This window comes from Gavialis gangeticus, unplaced genomic scaffold (genome assembly GCF_001723915.1).
Source record: "Gavialis gangeticus isolate Ggan-Ray unplaced genomic scaffold, GavGan_comp1, whole genome shotgun sequence".
Taxonomy (NCBI): Eukaryota; Metazoa; Chordata; order Crocodylia; family Gavialidae; genus Gavialis; species Gavialis gangeticus.
Genome location: NW_017728995.1, coordinates 14,037,962 through 14,049,758, shown reverse-complemented (window position 1 = coordinate 14,049,758; position 11,797 = coordinate 14,037,962). Strand labels below are relative to the sequence as shown.

General features: G+C 39.2%; 1 long non-coding RNA gene across 7 annotated transcripts in view; it reads right to left on the bottom strand.

Moving 5' to 3' along the window:
• LOC109287948 overlaps positions 1 to 11,797 on the bottom strand; it is a 153,416-nt gene that overhangs the window by 21,626 nt on the left and 119,993 nt on the right. Inside the window, exons 7-8 of one of the 7 annotated variants that reach the window (XR_002095021.1) lie at positions 3,624 to 4,021; positions 2,830 to 3,151 (exon numbers count right to left, since the gene is read on the bottom strand). The exons of the other annotated variants lie outside the window; for them this stretch is intronic. This is a non-coding gene — a long non-coding RNA (uncharacterized LOC109287948). Of the gene's footprint in view, positions 1 to 2,829; positions 3,152 to 3,623; positions 4,022 to 11,797 lie in introns of those variants that run through there. 7 annotated transcript variants of the gene reach the window in all.

The following is an 11,797-nucleotide window of genomic DNA, read 5'->3' as shown; positions in this document are numbered from 1 at the left end:
AATGGGATCTCTAACTGTTTACCAAAAGATGGAACATAAACCTCCTAAAATCTGTGAATACATAAGTCCCCCCACCCATGGGATACTACCTTTCTGTCATAAGAGTGCAGAAAGTCAGCCGTCTTTGTCCTAGTATACTTCCCCTTAATTCCTATTTCTTAATGGGAAGAATTTAGCAGGAATTGCCTCATGTCTAGCTATCTATATCTTAATTAAAGGATATTGGATGTTGGAATTAGAAACTTTCTATCACCCTCCTTGTTACAATGAGCATAGGCTCTCCCAGAAAGTGTGCTAATATGACTGTGTACAGGAACTTCAAAAAATGCTTTCAGGAAATAATTGATGAAAGAGCCCAGTATATATGGAGGAAGGAAAAGAACCTGAAAGTTTCACTATCTTATGCTCTCACACAGAACATCTCTCGCCTCATGGGATGAAGGTAGTACCACAGAAATGCTGAAAGCTTTGAGAATGATGCATGAGACGATATAGAATTCTGTTCCATTGTCCATAGCCATATTAACTCTGCATTGCAAACAGTAGGAAAGATTTCTCTGTGTGTCTCAGAAAGATAAATAAGGGCTAGAATTTAAATCTTGGGTATGTGGCTATACATCACATTTGTGAAGCAAACCTAATAGTTGCTTTTGTAATCTGCGTCATTGGATATGATCACAATTGCATGAAAAGATAGTTAAGAATGTAACTGGCCACCTGTGCAAAACTAATTTGTACACAAAACAATTTGCCTCTAAAAGTACACTTGCAGTTGTGATCGTATAATTTTGTTTACTTGTCTTTCAAAATGAGGCCCACAAGAAGAGGTTCTCCTGCATAAGGTGATCACTATTCTATATAGACATTTTCCTGTTTCTACTCTTTGGGATTTGAAAAGCACCATACTAGTACCAGTCACCACAACTACTTTTTTTTTTATTTTAACATCTGGACAGAGTTACCAAAGCTGCTTTTAAGCAAACTGGGAGCTGGATAGGGAAAATATATAGTGCTCTAAAAGAAATGGATCCTGGCTTCAAGAGATACTATCCCATGTTATTCAATAGGAAAGCTTTCTGGTTTTAGAAGGCAATCGAACAAAAGATAGAATTTAAAAAATGGGCTTTTGTTCACAGATGTTCATTTCTTTTAAATACATGCAGGATTTTTCCTTTTCTTGGATTTAATTTTGAAATCCAGCAAGCAAATGAGGAAAAAGTTTGTTTTTCCATCTGCGGTCCGCATTATATGTGTTTTCATCAAAGACCTTAAACATTTTCAGGTAGAATAGTCCCCATATGCTCCACAAAACAATTAACATTGTCTGATACTGGAAATGCATTCTAAGAAAGCATGGTTGTCTGGTGGAGTATATAAATATAATGTCTAAAAATGTTTGTAATGCTGGGATGACTTTGCAGTGGAGTGCTCATGGGGTATTTTGCCATTACCACCTCAGTAGACACATCTACATGAAATGTGTACTGCAGAATAGACTCATTAGCTGCGCAGTAAACATTGCACATCTACAAGTACTATCCTGCTGTAAATACAATTACTAACCTGCTGTAGGGTTTTTTTACTCCACAGCAGCACACATGTAGATGCTGATCCAGCTGGCTGGGGCATGAAGGTGCCTAAGTGTGCGGGCTGCCTGCTGGCTAGCCCCACACTGAAGGACCCTCATGCTCCCGCCAGCTCCTCCACAGCATGTTGCAGGGAGTTGCCCTGGGTTGGCAGGCTGACCCCCCCATACCTTCTGTGAGCCAGGGCTGCTCTGACCCAGCTCAATGTATTGTGGTCCCCAGTGCACATGTAAGCAGTGTGCTGGGGAGCAATACACTCCAGTGTGATGAGGACCAGAGTTCATTGTGTTGCATTAATATGCATGCATAGACATGCCCAGTCTGTACCATGGTGTTTATGGATGTTATTAAAGCTGTAGATTAGAGTAACTTGACAATTTTGTGGTGAAAGAGAGAATGACTAGTCTAGTTAATGCTTTGAATAGCTAGACTGGTTATTTAAAGTTAGTTGTTTAAAGTCTTTAGTTACAATTATCCCTGACTAGTCTAGGTAGGTCTTTAAAAGGAAAATGACCTTGGTTATGGAAGAGTTATCTGCTGGACTTTGTTGGTAGTCTTGAAATCACTTAAGAAAACAGTACATACCTATACATGCACCTATTCCCCTTACAACTGGTCTGGAAATAGTCAGATTCCTAATTGTTGGGGGAGGGGGATATTAACCCTTCTTTGACTAATCAGAAAAAAATGGCTGACTAAATAGTGTTATCTAGGTACTGATATTAATATTTACCAGTCTTTCTCAGCTGATTCCAGCTAAAATATCCAGAGATCTTCTGTAGATGTATCTTATCTCAGTTACGTATGATGGGTATGGAAGAATACATCTTTATAATAAAATGCCTCAATTATGTTCCCTGAGTATACCTGGTAAAATGAGGGAATTCCCTTCTGCAAAAAGGTAAATCAGAATGCCTGAAAGAATTGTTAAGCAATAGTCCAGTGGTTGATGAAGAATTTTTGTTTAACTGAGTCCTAAGAGGAAGGAACAAAGGATTTACTGCATTCAGCTGTTAAAATAAAAAGGGCACATCTACACAAGATGCTACTGTACAGTGGTTACTGAGCATTTATTTAGTACTTGTATAATCAAGTACTGAATAAATGCACAGTAGCCAGAGTTACTGTGAAGTAGCACCAGCGAACACCTTTTAAGTGATGGTACTATAAGCCTAATAATACTGCATAGCAGTGTATTAGCACTGTTAATGCTGTGGTGTACTATTGCACAGGATTATTTGGCTACTGCACAGTCAGCATGTCATGTAGATGCGCCCACTGAAAAGAATTTGTAGTAAGAAAACAAATCATTGCAAAATATTACCCATTTTCATAAAGTCACTGCTTGCTTTATTTTTTTTCATTTTCCTTTCTAATGCTGACAGCAAAATGCCAATTTGTTGTCAGTTGTAATGAAGAAAAAGTTTGTACCATAGTTAGAAAGAAGATGGCTATGTTTTACTCATGAATATTTAATAACACGAACAGCAGTATACTGTAATGGTTTGGCATCATGTCATGTCTTATTTGCTCATGTAGATACAACCTGTAAGCATCTGCTGCACCTAAGAAATAAATCAGACAGAGAGAGTAAGAGACACTAAGGCAAAGACAAATCTGGTCAGTAATAAGGGCAGTTGCCAAAAAGACCAGCACTTTTACCATGTTTCCCACACTGAGTAGCTTGCTATGAATGAACGGAATATGGTTGGATATCATTTTAGGTATTTGGAGCATTTGTATTATGTGTGCATGTTTGTCAGGGCACAGTGCCCAGGGTTTATGAATGGGAGTCTTTTTTGTTATGCTGCAAATCCAAATGAATCCATAAATACATAATTTAATTATTTTTCTAGCTGAATGAGAGAAAGAAGTCATTGGATGGATTAGAAAGACAACAGGAGTTTTACTGATGTCCTCTGGCCCAGCAAAAGTTATGACTTTTTATGTTGTCAGACCACACATAGATAGATAGCTAAAGGATATTAATTTTGAAGTATATTTAGACAAAATAATTTGTGCTGGATTATTCCTTACTGATGCTGAAGCGCTCTAGGAACCCTAGAAAATAGGAGGTGATGATCACCAGCATGGAGCTCAGAATTCAAGTCTGATATCATAAAACAATGAGGTGGGATCGCTGTAGCCATAGGAAGACCATACGATGCTTTCATTTGCAAGGTTTCCATTCAGTGAGTTAAATCCTTAAATAAATGAATTGATGGAGGTGAGCATGAGGCTATTCAGCCACCAACAACTAAAAAACAAAACAACATAGGTCAGATGGATTAAGGGAATATTTCTTAATTAGTGGTAAAGCCCCTCCAAGTTTAAAAATTTATGGAAATGATGAGACCCATAACTGCAAGGCACTTTTTGAGCAGAAGCACTGCCCATAGGTCCAGCCTCTAGCTGGTATGCCTTGGCCCCAGGACCTAATAAAGTACATAAGAAATGACTGAAATCAGACAACTCCACTCCCTGCCATATATATAGAAAGTATATCTAGGAAATGACTGACAGCCCAAGAAAATGAAAGAGACAATATCAATATAAAAATGTAGACAAACAGTACTGATCTAGCATGGCTAGGTCACAATATTTTCTGTAAAATTTTGGAGATCTATTTGACTGGACAAAAAAAGAGCAAACTTTCATTTTCAATCCATGGTTCCAGGTTTTAGAAATGTGCAGAGGGTCAAAGAAAAATTACTACCAGAGAAAATTATATTCAAGTACAAAGATGTTGTCTGGATAAGAATATTTTCTGCTACACATGTAGGCACCAGATGTGTTTTAAATGTCTAATTGAAAGATGACTGAAGTTAGTAGGAATCTTTCCATTGACTTCAATGAGTTTAGGATTAGCCTGTAACAATCCTGTCTTGCTATCAGACTTGTCCACAGTAAAGGACTTTACAGTTCACTGGGAAAGAATCATAGAGCTGCTCATCTTAAAACCAACAAAAACTGTAAATCCTACTGACAACCTATGAGTTAATGAGTTAATGCCTAACCTATCCATTGTAAAAGTTACGCAGGCTGTCTCTAGTTCTGCTACAAGCTAATCAAGCTTATAATAAATCATATATTATTAGCACCTCACTACAATGCTAGAATAAAAGATGATTTTTTCTTGAGGAGAAAGATGGGCTGCTGACAATCATGGCTTAGTTAATTGAGTAGTTGCCTTTATTTTAATGGTACATTCTCATGAACAAGTTTACTCTTTTTCACAACATCCCTCTTAAATCTTTCCTTTTACAAAAGCACAATTTACAGATGGGCTCTAGGTAAATATCAACAGCTAAGCAACACATTTCAGGCTGCTTCTTGGATAATCATCTGTGTCTTACCCCAGCATACCCCAGGGGCTGCTTTGCATTATAATCCTAACACCCAATTGAAAGGACTGTCAGATGTTACAGACACACTGGTCCTATTAGGCACATGGACTTAGAAACTTGATTTCTAAGTCCTTGATTCTAATTCCACCCTAGTCGAGTCCCTGAAAATCAATTAATGCATCTATTTTTGCAACAAGCATCATCTTACCCTTAAAACTGAATCAAAACAAAGCAGAGGAATAAAAGGGTCACATCTCTCTCTTATAAACAACTTTTCAGGGACTCATGCAGAGTGAAATAGAATTGCACTTGGGTACCTGAACATCGTTATATGCCTAATAGGTGGAATAGAATCCAGTCCATAAAGTCGTTCTTGCTGCTAGTTGGCCTCTTAGTGTTAGGAACTTGTCATTTTAGTACTTCTCTCCATTCCAGTCTCCTGGGATGCAGTCAATGGCCAAGAAGGTTTTCAAGTGTTCATTCATTTAGGGTGGTTCAATGTTTTGGATTTCCTATTTGAGATGCTTCCTGTGTATGCGCCTTAGTTTGGATTCCCAATTCTTCTCTAGATGGGATGTGACATTTCTGGTGTTTAACATTTGATGTGACAAAGATTTTGCCTATGGAAGCAGGGAACTTCCGCAATCACTCTGTTACGTCCAAAACCATAGTAACAAAATAAAGATACTTCTGCCTAAAATGCTGTACATTAGTAGATCATTATTCTTTGGGTTGGGTTGCTACAGTAAAGAAATATTACAGTTTAAAAGTTACAGCCCACTTTTGAATTTGGAGGTGGTGGGGAGGGAGTATGTCCACAGTATATGATGCTTTTGTTCTACCAAGGTTTTTCAAAAATGCTGAGAGACTCCAGTAAGGTAGCCTGGGTATTTACAGCAGAATTAACTTCAGTTGCTGCCTAGTTTCATAACGTTAAAGAGGACATACTACAGGAAGCCCAAAATGAAGCAACCAATGTTCCTAAGCACGTTATGCCATGTTCACTTTAATTGCAATGGCAGGGGGGCCCGGTCCATTCTGACAGAAACAAATGTAAACTCCTCCAAAAGAAGCTACTTCATCCAGGCTGAGAAAAAAAATGAAAGGCATTTAAAAACTGAAACAACTGCTAATCAGGTTGTGTGTGTCACTTCACCTTTTCAATAAATGCAGGAAATTCTAGTACCAACGGTGAATATTTTCACTATTGCTTACAATGTATGATTTTGTTACGTTGTGTTCCCTTTAAATGCTGTCCTAAGAATTGTCTGGATTTTTAGATGCTTCTACAGATTCATGAGGAGCAGTCTTCTGATTATTTTAATTTATGCCATCTGAGGTCAGATGTTCATCATTAGTGTGTATTTTATACCTCTCTGTTTTCTGCTCTGTAGTGGGAGAGACAACACAACTCTTTTTCATTTACTTCTGCCTTCACTGCTAGTTTTCCCATCATTCAGTAGAGTATTGCCATAATCAGAACACCTAACACAACTACCAGCTACAAAACAGTATCATGTTCCCATTAAGGCTTTAACCCTGAATAGAGGGCCTTTCATTACTTTGTCCCCTGTGTTTCAGGATGAAACATTTAATGATGCTTAATTGTTTCATTGGAGTTAGTTAAGCACTACCCATTTAATGAAAAAAAAAAGCTTGAAAGTTTTTAAGCAACAGGAGAACGGGATGATTTGTAATTATTGGGTTAAGTTTGCAAGAGGGATTTAGTGTGGGTGGCTCAGGTGGTTGGTATTTACAAAATATGTTATAAATTGGAAACCAGCTTTTTGATGAGGAGGCATAGAGAATAAAGGCAGGTTTCTGGGGGTAAAGAAGGTGTTTGAAAGTTGGTGTGTCAGTTGGGTGGGGTCCTTGCTAGGAACATTTCCCTGTTGGGCATAGATGATTTTCCTTGGGAGCTGAAAATGAAGAAAATAGGAAGTTGCTAGTCCCATCCTGAGAGTTTTTGGCAATCATGGCTGGTATAACACAGAGAAAAAAAATAAACTGATGAGTACACAAGGGATATAGACTAATTAAAAATTAGACTAGGGCCTACCCAGTTTTTGTAAAGGATGGTTTTAGACCAGTGGTCTTCTACAGCCTAATTGTTCATAGACAGTTGTAGATAAGAAGCTATAATTGTACATGACAAATAAATGGAAGTGTCTCTGATAACACTCCACCTCCTGAATTTTTGCTTGCTTTTATCTTAAAACAGTCAGAAATAAAAGGGTTTCTTATTCCAAGTCCACTCTTTTCTCACTGTAGTGTTTTTACCTGTACTGGAATCAACTGCTTATATAAGGAAGCAAACTTCTTCTTGAGGATCAAGTTTTGGCTTCTTAATATATTATTGTTCCCATGTCTTGTTATGATGACTATTTTGTTCCATATCAACTGTTTAGTCATTATTTCAATGTGCCTATGAGGGAAGGTGATTTATAAACAAAATGATTATTTTCTTTACTCTAGAGTGAGAACTCAGGGGACAGAAGCTAAGATATTTTCTTTTAGAGAGAGAATTATTAAGTCTGGGATTTAACTAGGATTCTTTTTTTAAACAAAGGCGGCTCTTGCCATATCCTGCTTCTCTGAGGAATGCAGAACACTTAAGGATATCCTCAGCATGAACACTTTGCTGTTTTGCCTCACCACATAGTTCTTAATTTGACTCTCTGTAGACCCAGCAGACTAACTAAATGGAAAATATCCACCAAGTATTGTTTCAGATGGAGATCAATTTGGGAGATCAGCAAAGTTCAAACTGTGCCCTGGTAAACTGACAGAAATGATTTCCTTTCATGAGGCACATGTATCTACCAAGAATAATATGAATATGCACTACAGGTATACATCATTAACATACACGGACCAAGGGATGTCTTTAAGAGGACATCAGGTGTACAGTGTGCATATAGTTTTGAGACATGGCAAGGTATTAGGCTGTGTGGGGGGGAATAACTAATAAAAATTTTAGTTTTGGATTTATCAAATTTTATTTGTGGATATATCAAGAAAAAAGTGTGCATGTACCCCAAGAGGCACTGATTCTTTTTTATTTTTGGGGGGGTGGGGGGAAGCTTTAAACCAGCTTCTGTAAGAGAGCATTGATTTTAACCCAGTACTGCATACAAAAAAAAAAAAAAAAAAAGGACAGGAAAGGAAAATGCTCTAAAACTCCATAAATTAACATCTTCAGTCAAAGGTTGTCACTGCACCTTAAAATCTATTCCTTCATTAAAAGCTTTTTAAGCACTTATATAATTTGCTCACAGTAAAGGAAGCACCTAAGATTAACAAACAAAAGCCTCATTATTCTTCAGCTAAACCTCATTATTCAGAATAAATGTAGATATTTTTCACTCTGTCAGAGGTTGCTTTGGCATGTTTTACTATTTATAGTAAAATATACTTATTTTATTGTAAAGATTACCCCTAATAATAATAATCGATTATTAAGCCCGTATATTATAATTGTACTTGAGATAGAAACACACATTCTATAAACTAATTTTGCAAAAGTTATATCTTCTAAATGAAGATTTTTTCAAAGACACACTAAGGTAAAACGTGGTTGGCAAATGGCAAGAGTGTGGGGTTTTTTTTTTTTAAACCTTGCTTGAAAGTTAAGTTTTCAAACATTTGCATGCCTTTTCCTCATCTTATTCTTAGATTTTTTTTGTTTTCTTCTGTATGGGTTAGTAAGCTTATTAAAGCATTTTAAAAGAGATGACGTTGTGTCCTTCAGCAACGTTCATACACATATGGATAGCTTGACTCACCTCCCCACCCTTTTGGTATAGAAGAGATTTTGGCCACTAGATGGCAAATCAGAGGAACAGCATTTGTATTTAACATTTTTATGATTCACTGGGTGCCAAAACCTGGTTTAGGGCCAGCAGGCCTTCTCTGCATGAGTGTATCTCACCCTCAGATCCCAGGCTGGGACAGCTGTAGGAGCAGTGTGCTGTATTCTGATGGGAGAAGTGCCATCTATCATTAAACACCCTTGCTGAGCAGGGAATCCCATCCAGTCCTGCTAAGCAGGGATCTGGACTTTCCATTTCCCATGGAAAAAACAGTCAAATGTGGATTTCCTCCACCCCCACCCTCCAAATGAAGTAAAATGCAGATTTCTCTTTTTAGCAGAGAAACCCACAGATTTTGCCATTTTGAAGCAAGATGTCTGCAGGCTGGCAGAGTTGCAGCCTGCAGGGAGGGAGCGGGAGGAGGGTAATCGGGTAGGAGATGCCATGTGCACATAGACATGGCCCCAGGCAGCCTGGAGAGCAGCTCCTATAGGTAAGTGGGAAGGGAGGATTGAGGCCCCCTATCCAGAGGAAGTTGGGCAGAGCTGGGGTTGGGGCTGCTGCCCTGCCAGGCAGTGTGTGGGGCTTGGGACTCAGAGCCACAATGCACAGCTGCTGGGCCTCAGCAGGGAGAGGAGCAGGGCCACAGGTGGCTTGTCTGGGGGTGGGAGAGGCAGCTCCCCACCGCTGCATGCACTCCCAGGGAGGCAGGGGGGAACTGTGCCACCCAGATCTGTGCACAGGGCAGGGGTGGAGGCAGGTGCATGCTGTGGGCTCATGGTCCCACCCTGCTGCCCTTTCCCAGGGCATCCACAGCCCAGCAGGTGTGACATGGCGCTGCAGGGCAGAGCACATCATGGCCTCACAGGAAAGCTGCTTGTGGCTGCAAGCTTCGCTGTTCCCTGTGCACATGGGGCAGCAGGGGTGGCAGTGCAGGCTCCTAGTGCTGGCAGCTGGGGGGGGAGTGAGGGGCACCAGAAGGGCTGTGGGGGGCCTTTAATTTCAATAACAGATTTGGGGGCTTTTATCAGAGATTTTACAATTTTTTTATTAGGGAAAACCAGGATCCCTGCTGATAAGTCAACAGTACTGCTCGTTCTCAAAATGGGTATCACTAGGTGGGACACTGGGAATCACCTCTATTTCTTAATAGGTTTCTCAGAAAGAAAATGGTTGGTGCTCATGAAAGTAAAGCCACAGACTGCACCACTCCTGAGTGTAATCAAAAGATTGAATATCTACACTTCACCCAGTCTCATAATTAAATCCACATGTGTAGATCTCTGCACATGTAGGCAGAGATCCTGGCAGGATTGGTTCCTCACAGTCTGATCGTGTGCCAGATATGCAACGCCTTACGTCTTCGTTCATCATAAAATATTTTAGGATATGATACGAGCAAGAGAAAATTGCATATGCATTGGTCTTGTCCTCCAAGGAAAGCAAAGCAGACTCATCCCAAAGATGTGTTTACCCAGATCAACTGCTAACAATACATTGAGTACCATTTTTGCTAAGGTGGCATTGGTGGAGTTTTCATTCTCATTTGTGAGTTCAGAAATGGAAGCCACCTCATACTGCTGCTCTGTGCCTGAAGGTTCCCATTTATGTAATAGAGCTAATGATACTCTCCTTTATATCTGTCAAAACATACAGATGAAAAGTACTCCGCCAGAATTGTTGTTGTCCTTGTAAAACCATTCAGCTTCCTACCATTTGAGTTTTGAATAGACACCTTCAGAAAGTCATCTCAGAATCTTGGCAGCGGTGACACTAGACCTAGATTGTCACCAATCTGCAAGTGAACTGGGTTCCTTTTCTTTCCCTGACGCAGCAGTTAAAGTATAGCTGCAAACCTTGTGGTTTGTAGAACACAGAAATTACTCCCTTTGCACACAGTTGGGAAAGTAAAATACTTCCCCAAGGACAGTAGGGCTGAAAAGAAGTAGGACACTGAAATCACTGTAGGGCAATGAAATCATTGCTTCTCACTTCCCTCTTGCCAATGGAGCTGGTTGCTTGTAATAGGAAGCAGAAGTTGCCGCCTCTGAAACATGCCATATGGCTTCAAGCGGAAATTTGTCTACTTGACACAAGTATTGAGCAGGGAGCTCCCTCAAGGTGTGGACTGGCACTCCCTCTAATAAAGGACAGTGCCTTAAGGGGCTACATGGCCACAACGTAGTTTAATAAGGATGGAAAGAAGGACACTGCTCAACACTTCTTCAGAATTGCCTTGCAAATAGACATTCGCTGTCCAGGGTAAGCTAATCTGGAAAGTTGACTAGACTCACCAAGAAAGGTCACAGAAAAGCTTCCTTTCTCTTTGTTTAATTTATAGGCTTACCAGTAATATTTGGTTAAACATGAGCTAGCTGTTGAATAATGGTACAAGCATTTTTATTTTGATTACTTATTGAAGAGTATTCGTGTGTGGGGAGGCATGGGGGGAGGGGAGTAAACACACACACCCACAAACCAAATAAGTAGCTGCCTTAACTTTAAAAAAAATCAGTGTACTAATTAGATATTCCTTTTCCTTTATGTTTGGCTAATAAATTGCTATCATCATTATCACAAATTATGAAAGAAGCACTGCAAATAGAACATCTGTTTTTGATTAAACAGGTGCATGGGAATTTCATTACCTACCAACTAATCAAACCTAAAGTTTGTTATTCATATCACTTGTTTGGACAAAAAAAAAATGTTCAAAAAAGACCTACTTTTTCCTATGAAACCCCCGCCACAATTGCTTAGGGATATTTTTGTTATTGTTAATTCGTAAATTAAAAGCTGGAGGAATAGACAAAGATTTCATAGGAACATTAAAGACTTTCTTTAAAATGTTTCTGTGCTCAGGCCTAATTTTCAGGGTAGCTGACTTTCAGTTTAAATAACTCAGCACCTTTAAAATTAGACTTGTAGATAGTTAAAGGAACAAGTAAGACTACATGAGGATATCCATTTCCCTCATTTATGTTTGTTGATTCCTGCCAGGGTTTCTAAGTTTATGCCCATGTAGGAGAGGGTATGAGAATGATGGTAGTAA